The sequence below is a fragment of the Rhinopithecus bieti genome, unplaced genomic scaffold, assembly GCF_001698545.2.
Source record: "Rhinopithecus bieti isolate Rb0 unplaced genomic scaffold, ASM169854v2 scaffold_10017, whole genome shotgun sequence".
Taxonomy (NCBI): Eukaryota; Metazoa; Chordata; class Mammalia; order Primates; family Cercopithecidae; genus Rhinopithecus; species Rhinopithecus bieti.
The window spans coordinates 995,032-1,004,589 of NW_016806314.1; the positions used below are offsets into that span (position 1 = coordinate 995,032).

Below are 9,558 nucleotides of genomic sequence, written 5' to 3' on the forward strand. Positions count from 1 at the left end.
TCTCGAACTTCTGACTGCAAGTGACCCGCCTGCCTCAACCTCCCAAAGTGCTGGGATTACAGGCATGAGCCACCGCACCTGGCCTGTACATTGATTTTGAATCCTGAGACTTTACTGACTTCATTTCTTGGGTCTAGGAGCTTTTTGGATGAGTCTTCAGGGTTGTTTTGGTTTTGTTTTGTTGTTTTGTTTTGTTTTTAGGAGATGGAGTCTTACTCTGTTGCCCAGGCTGGAGTGCAGTGGCATGATCTTGGCTCACTGCAACCTTTGCCTCCCAGGTTCAAGCTGTCCTCCTGCCTCAGTCTCCCAAGTAGCTGGGACTACAGGTGCATGCCACAATGCCTGACTAAGTTTTTGTATTTTCAGTAGAGATGCGGTTTCACCATGTAGGCCAGGCTTGTAGACCTCCTGACCTCAGGTGATCTACCCGCCTCAGCCTCCCAAAGTGCTGGGGTTACGGGCATGAGCCACTATGCCCTACCCAGGTTATCTAGGTATACAATCATATCATTGGCAGATAGTGACAGTTTGACTTCCTCTTTTCCAATTTGGATGCCCTTTATTTCTTTCTATTGTCTGATTGCTCTGGCTAGGACTTCTAGTACTATCTTGAATGGAAGTGGTGAAAGTGGGCGTCCTTGTTGTGTTCCAGTTCTCAGGGGAATACTTTTAACTTTTCCCCATTCAGTATGACGTTGGCTGTGGGGCTGTCATAGACGGCTTTTATTACTTTGAGGTATGTCCCTTCTATGCCAATATATATGTATATTTTTGACAGAGTCTCACTGTCATCAGGCTGGAGTGCAGTGGCGTGATCTCGGCTCACTGCAACCTCTGCCTCCTGGGTTCAAGTGATCCTCCTGCCTTAGCCTCCTGAGTGAATAGGACTACAGGCACACACCACCACGCCCAGCTAATATTTTGTATTTTTAATAGAGGTGGGATTTCACCATGTTGACCAGGATGGTCTCGATCTCTTGACCTTGTGATCTGCCTGCCTCAGCTTCCCAAAGTTCTCGGATTATAGGCTGAGACACTGCGCCCTGCCCTATGCCAATTTTTCGAGGGTTTTTATCATGAAAGGATGTTGGATTTTATCGAATGTTTTTTCTGCATCTATTGAGATGATCATATGATTTGTGTTTTTAATTATGTTTATGTGATATATCACATTTATTGATTTGCATATAGTGAACAATCCCTGCATCACTGGTGTAAAACCCACTTGATCATGATGTATTATCTTTTTGATATGCTGTTGGATTCTGTTAGCTAGTATTTTGTTGCTGATTTTCTGCATCTATGTTCATCAGGGATATTGGTCTGTAGTTTTCTTATTTTGTCATGTCCTTTCCTGGTTTTGGTATTAGGGTGATACCGGCTTCATAGGATGATTTAGGGAGGTTTTCCTCTTTATCCTTTGGAATAGTTTTTGTGGGATTGGTATCAATTCTTCTTTGAATATCTGATAGAATTCAGCTGTGCATCCATTTGGTCCTGAACATTTTTTTTGTTGTAGGCAATTTTTTTTTTTGTTTTTGAGACAGAGTCCACACTGTCACCTGAACTGGAGTGCAGTAGTGTGATCTCGGCTCATTGCAACCTCTGCCTCCCGGGTTCAAGCAATTCTCCTGCCTCAGCCTCCCAAGTAGCTGGGATTACAGGTACCTGCCACTATGCCTGGCTAATTTTTTTGTATTTTTAGTGAGACAGGGTTTCACTATGTTGGCTGGGCTGGTCTTGAACTCCTGACTTTGTCATCCGCCTGCCTCAGCCTCCCAAAGTGCTGGGATTACAGATGTGAGGCACTGCAGCTGGCAGGCAATATTTTAAAAAAACTACTGATTCAATCTTGCTGCTTGTTATTGGTCTGTTCAGGGTTTCTATTTCTTCCTCATTTAATCTAGGAGGGTTGTATATTTCAAGGAACACATCCGTCTTCTCTAGATTTTCTAGTTTGTGCACATAAAGGTGTTCATAGTAGACTCGGATAATCTTTTGCATTTCTGTGGTAGCAGTTGTAATATGTCCAGTTTCATTTTTTTACCCTTTCATTTGTCAATGGGCACTTTGGCTGTTTCCATATATTGGTTATTATAAATAATGTTTGTAATGAACATGGGGGTGCAGATATTTTTACTAGGGGTGATTTCATTTCCTTTGGGTATATACCCAGAAGAGGCATCGCTGGATAACATAATAGTTCTATTTTCAGTTTTTAAAGGAGTCTCCATACTGTTTTTCACCCTGGCTGCACCAATCTGCATTCCCACTAATAGCATACAAGGTTTCCCCTTTCCCTGTACCTCAGCCAACACTTACCTTTTGTCTTTTTGATAAAAGTCATCCTAACAAGCATACGATGATATTTCACTGTGGTTTTAATTTGCATTTCCTTGATGATTAGTGATGTTGAGCACCTTTTCTTATACCCGTTGGCCATTTTATACCTCCTTTGAAGAAAGTCTATTCCAGTCCTTTACCCATTTTTAAATTAGATTATTCTTTTTTTATTTTTGGCGATAGAACTGTGTAAGTTCCTTATATATTTTGGATACTAACCTCTTATCTGATATATGGTTTGCAAATATTTTCTCCCAATCCATAGGCTGCCTTTTAATTTGGCTGATTATTTCCTTTGCTGTGTAAAAGCTTTTAAGTTTGTTGTAGTCCCATTTGTTTACTTTTGCTTTTGCTGCTTGCGCCTATGGTGACCTAGCCACAAAATCATTGCTGAGAACAATGTCAAGGAGTTTTCCCTCTATGTTTTCTTTTAGGAGTTTTACAATTTTAGGTCTAATGTTTACATCTTTAATACATTTTAAGTTGATTTTTATATATGATGTAAGATAAAGATTCAGTTTTATTCTTTTGCATGTGGATATCTAGTTTTCCCAACATCATTTATTAAAGAAACTATCCATTCCCCCACGGTGTCTTCTTAGTGCCCTTGTTGAAAACTAGTTGACCATATATGCCTGGGTTTATTTATTAGCTCTCTCTATTCTCTTCCATTTGTTTATGTGTCTGTTTTTATGCCAGTACCATTTTTTTTGGATTGTTATAGTTTTATGGTAGATTTTGAGGTAAGGCAAGGTAATGCATCCAGCTTTGTTCATTTTGCTAAAGACTGTCGTGGTTGACCAGGCGCAGTGGTACACACTTGTAATCCCAGCACTTCAGGAGGCCAAGGTGGGTAGATCACTTGGGCTCAGGAGTTTGAGACAACCTGGGCAACATGGAGAAACCCCATCTCTACTAAAAATACAAAAATTAGCCAGTCTGCTGGTACATGCCTGTGGTCCCAGCTTCTCTGTAAATTGAGGCAGGAGGATCATTTGAGCCAGGGAGGTGAAGGTTGTAGTGAGCTGGGATCGTGCCACTGCACTCCAGCCTGGGTGACAGAGCGAGACCCTATTTAAAAAAAAAAAGAAAGAAAGAAAAAGGATTGCCTTGGTTATTAGGGGTCTTTTGTGATTCCATATTAATTTTGTTTTTTTTTTCTATTTTTGTGAAAAGTGATATTGAGATTTTGATAGAGATTGCATTGACCGGTACTGGTTCACGGCCTGGGGGTTGGGACTCTTGGATTAAAGGCTTAAAGGGAAGACTTAAAACTATGAAACTAATAGGCAAAAACATTGGAGAAACATTCTAGGACACTGGTCTAAGCAAAGATTTTTTTTGGGTAAGACCTCAAAAGCACAGGCAACAAAAGCACAAATAGGCAAATGGGATTACATTAAGCTAAAAAGGTTCTGTTGCAGTAAATGAAACAATCAAAAGTGAAAAGACAACCTACAAAATGTGAAAAAACATTTGTAAGCTATCAATCCAACAAGGGATTAATAACCAGAATATGTAAGAAACCCAAACAACTCAACAGTAAAAGAAAAAAGTGATTAAAAAATGAGCCAAAGACCTGAAAAGATATTTCTCAAAACATACAAATGGCCAACAGGTATATTTAAAAATGCTCAGTATCACTTATCATCAGGAAAATGCTAATCACAACCACAATGAGATATTATCTCACCACAGTTAGAATGGCTATTATAAAAAAGACAAAAAATAACACATGCTGGTGAAAATGCAGAGAAAGGAGAACTATTGTAGACTGTAGTACGAATGTAAAGTAGTACAAGCACTATGAAAAAGAGGATGGTGGTTCCTCCAAAACTTAAAGACAGAACTACCATATGATCCAACAATTCCACTGCTAGGGATATATCCAAAAGATGGGACATCTGTATGCTGAGGACTACCTGCACTCCTGTGTTTATTGCAGCACTAGCACTATTCACAATAGCCAAGATATGGAATCAACCTAGGTGTCAAAGGATGAATAAATAAGAAAATGTGGTATATATACACAGTGGAATATTATTCAGCCATAAAAAGAATAAAATCCTGTCATTCCAGCAACATGGATGGAACTGGAAGTCATTATGTTAAGTGAAATAAACCAGGCACAGAGAGACAACATTTTATGTTCTCAGTCATATGTGAGAGCTTAAAAAGTGGATCTAACGGAGGTAGAGACTGGAATGGTGGTTACCAGAGGGTAGGAACGGAATCGTGGAAAGGGGGATGAAGAGAAGTTGGTTAATGGTTACTAACATACAGTCAGATAGAAGGAATAAGTTAAAATGTTTGCTAGTAGAGAAGAGTGACTATAGTTAACAACAATGTATTATGCATTTCAAAATAGCTAGAAGAGAAGAAGTATAATGTTCCCAGCACAAAGAAAAGATAAACGTTTGAGGTGAGGGATGTCTCAATAATTTTAATTTGATCATTACACATTGTATACATGTATCAAAATACTAAAATACCCCCAAATATGTATAATAATTATGTATTAATAAATATAATACAAAAATTCCAAGTTTTAGTTTTGGTAATCTTTTCTATTGTTTTTCTAGTATTGATTTATTTCTTCTCTGATCTTTATTTCATTTCTTCTACTAACTTTGGGCTTAGCTTGTTCTTTTTCTAGTTCCTTGAGGTATAACATTAGCTTATTTGAGATCTTTCTTCCATTTTAATGTAGGTGTTTATTGCTATAATCTTCCCTCTTAGAACTGCTTTTGTTGAATCCCATAATTTTGGGGATATTTTGTTTCTATTTAGCTCTTCTCAGGATATTTTTGTATTTCCATTTTGATTTCTTCTTTGACGCATTGGTTGTTCAGGAGCACATTGTTTAATTTACACATAGTTGTGAATTTTCCAAATTTACTCCTGTTTGTTGATTTCTAGTTTCATGCCATTTTGTCCAGAAAATATACTTGATTTGATTCAAATCTTCTTAAAGATGTTAAGACTTGGTTCAGTTGGGTCCTAGCAGTGGTGTCTTCTGAGGCTCTCCGTGCCCTCTTCTTTTCACTTCCGGAAACATGGCCTCAGTGGTGGCTGGTCTCTGATGGTGTCATCAGGGTGTTCAGTGACATGAAAGTGCGTAAGTCTTCAACACCAGAGGAGGTGAAGAAGCACAAGAAGGCGGTGTTCTTCTGCCTGAGTGAGGACAAGAAGAACATCATCCTGGAGAAGGGCAAGGAGATCCTGGTGGGCGATGTGGGCCAGACTGTCGACAACCCCTACGCCACCTTTGTCAGGATGCTGCCAGATAAGGACAGCCGCTACGCCCTCTATGTGCAACCTACAAGACCAAGGAGAGCAAGGAGGAGGACCTGGTGTTTATCTTCTGGGCCCCTGAGTCTGTGCCCCTTAAGAGCAAAATAATCTATCCTAGCTCCAAGGACGTCATCAAGAAGAAGCTGACAGGATCAAGCATGAATTATAAGCAAACTGCTAAGAGGAGGTCAAGGACCGCTGCCCCCTGGCACAGAAGCTGGGGGGCAGTGCCGTCACATCCCTGGAGGGCAAGCCTTTGTGAGCCCCTTCTGGCCCCCTACCTGGAGCATCTGGCAGCCCCACACTTCCCCTCGGGGGTTGCAGGCTGCCCGCTTCCTGCCAGACTGGAGGGGCTGGGGGGATCCCAGCAGAGGGAGGGCAATCCCTTCACCCCAGTTTCCAAACAGATCCCACACCCCCTGGATTTCCCTCCTCCTTCCATCCCTGACGGTTCTGGCCTTCCCAAACTGCTTTTGATCTTCTGATTCCTCTTTGGTTGAAGCAGACCAGGTCTTCCCCAGGAACTCCAGTTGTGGAGTGACCTGTATTTTTTTTTAACAACATCCCCACTCCCTACCTGTTCCTCCCCCTTTCCGTGCTGCCAACTCCTAACCGCAATAGTGACTCTGTGCTTGTCTGTTTAGTTCTATGCATAAATAGAATGTTGTGGAGATGACCCCTCCCTGTGCTGGCTGGTTTCTCTCACTTTTCCCCTGGTCATTGCTAGTCATGGAAGCAGGGCCAGTAAGGGACCTTCGATAAAAAAAAATAAAAAAAATAAAAAAATAAAAAAAGACGTTAAGACTTGTTTTGTGGCCAAACATATTCAATGTTCAATGTGCTGATGAAGAGAATGTGTATTTTGCAGCAGTTGGGTGAAATGGTCTGTAACTGTCAGTTAGGTCTATTTGGTCTAGCGTGTAGTTTAACTTTGTTGATTTTCTGTCTGGATGGTCTGTTCATTACTGAGAGTGGGGTACTGAAGTCACGTACTGTTATTATACTGAAGTCTATCTCTTCCTTTAATTCTATTAACGTTTGCTTTATATACTTGGGTGCTCCAGTACTGGGTGCATAGATATTTATAATTGTTATATACTCTCACTGAATTGAATCCTTTTTATCATTATATAATATCCTTCTTTGTCTCTTTTTACAGTTTTTTGACTTAAAGTCTATTTTGTCAGATTTTAGTATAGCTACCCCTTTTCTCTTTAGTTTCCATTTTCATAGAAAATTTTTTTCCATCTTTTCACTTTCAGTCTATGGGTGTCCTTAAAGCCAAAGTGATTTTCTTGTATGTAGCATATAGTTGAATCTTGTGTTTCTTTTAAATTCATTCAGCCACTCTGTAGAATTTAATCCATTTATATTCAAGGTAATTATTGATAGATAAGGACCTGCTACTGCTGTTTTATTAGTTGTTTTCTGGTTACTTTGGTTTTCTTTTCTTTCTTTTTTGAGACAGGTTCTTGCTCTGTTGCCCAGGCTGGAGTGCAGTGGCATGACCTTGGCTCACTGGAGCCTTGACCTCCTGGGCTCAAGTGATCCTCCTGCCTCAGCCCCTGAGTATCTGGGACTCCAGGTGTGTGCCACTATGCCTGGCTAATTTTTAAATATTTTGTAGAGATAAGGTTTGCCATGTTGCCCAGGCGGGTCTCAAACTCCTGAGCTTAAGCAATTCACCCACCTTTACCTCCCAAAGTGACGGGATTACAGTTGTGAGCTACCGTGCCTGGTGTTTCTGATTACTTCATCGATCTTTTGCTCTCTTCTTTTTCTTTTGCTGTTTTCCTTTGTCACTTGATGATTTTCAATAGTGATATGCTTTGATTCCTTTATCTTTATCTTTTGTGTATTTGTATAGGTGTTTCTTTGTGAGTACTGTGAGGCTTACATATATCTTATAGTTATAACAAGTTATTTTGAGCTAAAAACAACTTAACTTTGATCACATCTTTAAAACTGTACACTTTTACTCCTTCCTCCCAAATTTTGTTTATGATATTTGTAGAGGTTAAAGCAACTTCATCCTGGATGCTAATCTGCCATGCTGTCTTCTGATTAAGCCTTGTTAATCAGAGGAATGCCTCTAAGAACTCTACCTTAACTACTGTAAATCCTGGCCTTAAGTCAAAACAACCTTGATCATAAATTTTGCCCTTAGGCAGATTCACATAGCATTCTTACCTTTCCCTGAGGGGTTTACTTCAATTGTCCTACACATTCCTTCCCTGTGGTATATAAGCCCTGGGTCTGGAGAGTAATGGTGTGGAGATCCACCATCTCATCTGTGGCTGCTGGGACATGGCTTCTGCTTGTAAGACTCTATTAAATGTTTCTCTCTGAGACACTGGATATGCCAGTCTCTTTCTTCAGCCTCTCAGCTTCTTTGGAATTTGGGGTAGGTTTGCATATGCCTGCCACTGCAGAACAGTGTCACAATTTACATCTTTTTTTGTTTTTGAATTTTTTTTTTTTGTAGATACAGGGTCTCACTGTGTTGCCCAGACTAGTCTCAAATGCTGGCCTCAAGCAATCCTCCTACCTTGGCCTCCAAAAGTGCTAGGATTACAGATGTGAGCCACCATACCCAGACTACATCTTTTAAAATTGTGTATTTGGTAACAAATTATTTTAGCTATAGTTTTTTAAATACTTCTGTCTTTTAACTTTTATAGTATAGCTAAAAATGATTTACATACCACTGTTATAGTACTAGAGTATTCTGAACTTGACTATATATTTACTATTGAGTTTTTTTCTTTCATATGTCTGTCTTTCTTTCTTTCTTTCTTTCTTTCTTTCTTTCTTTCTTTCTTTCTTTCTTTTTTTGATGGAGTTTTGCTCTGTTGCTGAGGCTGGAGTACAGTAGTGTGATCTCGGCTCACTGAAACTTCTGCCTCCCAGGTTCAAATGATTTTCCTGCCTCAGCCTCCCAAGTAGCTGGGATTACAGGCGCACCTCCATGCCTAGCTAATTTTTGTATTTTTAGTAAGGACAGCATTTCACCATGTTGGCCAGGCTGGTCTCAAACTCCCGACTTCAGGTGGTTCACCCGCCTTGACCTCACAAAGAGCTGGGATTACAGGTATGAGTGCCCAGCCCATATATTTGCATTTTGTTAACAAGCATCCTTTGTTTTAACTCAAATAACTCCATTTAGCAATTCTTCTAAGGCTGGTCTAGTGGTGATAAATTCCCTCAGCTTTTCTTTGTCTAGGAAAGTTTTATGTTTCCTTTATTTCGGAAGGAAAGCTTTGCTGGTTATAGTATTCATGGCCAGAAGTTGTTTCTTTCAGCACCTTGAATGTATCAATCCCCTCCCTCCTGGCTTGCAAGTCTATGCTGAGAAGTCTGTTAGCCTTATGGAGTTTCCCTTGTATAAGTTTATTTTCTTTTGCTAGTTTCAAAATTCTCTGTAATTCTTGACAATTTGACTGTACTATTCCTCAGCGTATTCTTCTTTGGGTTTATCTTTCTTGGGTTTCTTTGAGCTTCATGAATCCAGATGTTCATCTCCTTCCCAAGATTTGGGGAGTTTCAGACAGGCCTCTTTCTCCTTCTTGGATTCTCAAAATCTGTGCATTCATATACTTGAGGGTGTCCCCAAGGTTCCCGATGCTTTCTTCATTCCTTTTGTTGTTGTTGTTCCTCTAATTGGTTAATATTGAATGTCCTGTCTTTGAGTTTTCTAACTGCTTATTCTGCATGTTTGAGTCTGCTGTTGAAGCTCTCTATTACACTTTTCTTTATTGTATCCTTTGGCTCCTGGAATTGTTAGGTTCCTTTTTCATGGTTACTATTTCTTTATTAAAGTCTCATTTTGTTCATGCAGTGTTTTCCTAATTTTATTTAGTTGTATAATTGAATTTTCTTTTTTTTTATGTTGAAAAGATATATATATATATATATATATAT

The 9,558-nt window shown here is 39.6% G+C and overlaps 2 pseudogenes; one reads left to right on the forward strand and one right to left on the reverse strand.

Annotated features, from left to right (window-relative positions):
* The first annotated feature begins 5,349 nt into the window (after nucleotides 1-5,349).
* LOC108531816 (cofilin-1 pseudogene) lies at nucleotides 5,350-5,899 on the forward strand (annotated as a pseudogene).
* A 3,615-nt stretch (nucleotides 5,900-9,514) lies between these two features.
* The window catches only part of LOC108531815 (60S ribosomal protein L23a pseudogene), a 794-nt pseudogene continuing 750 nt past the window's right edge, over nucleotides 9,515-9,558 (reverse strand).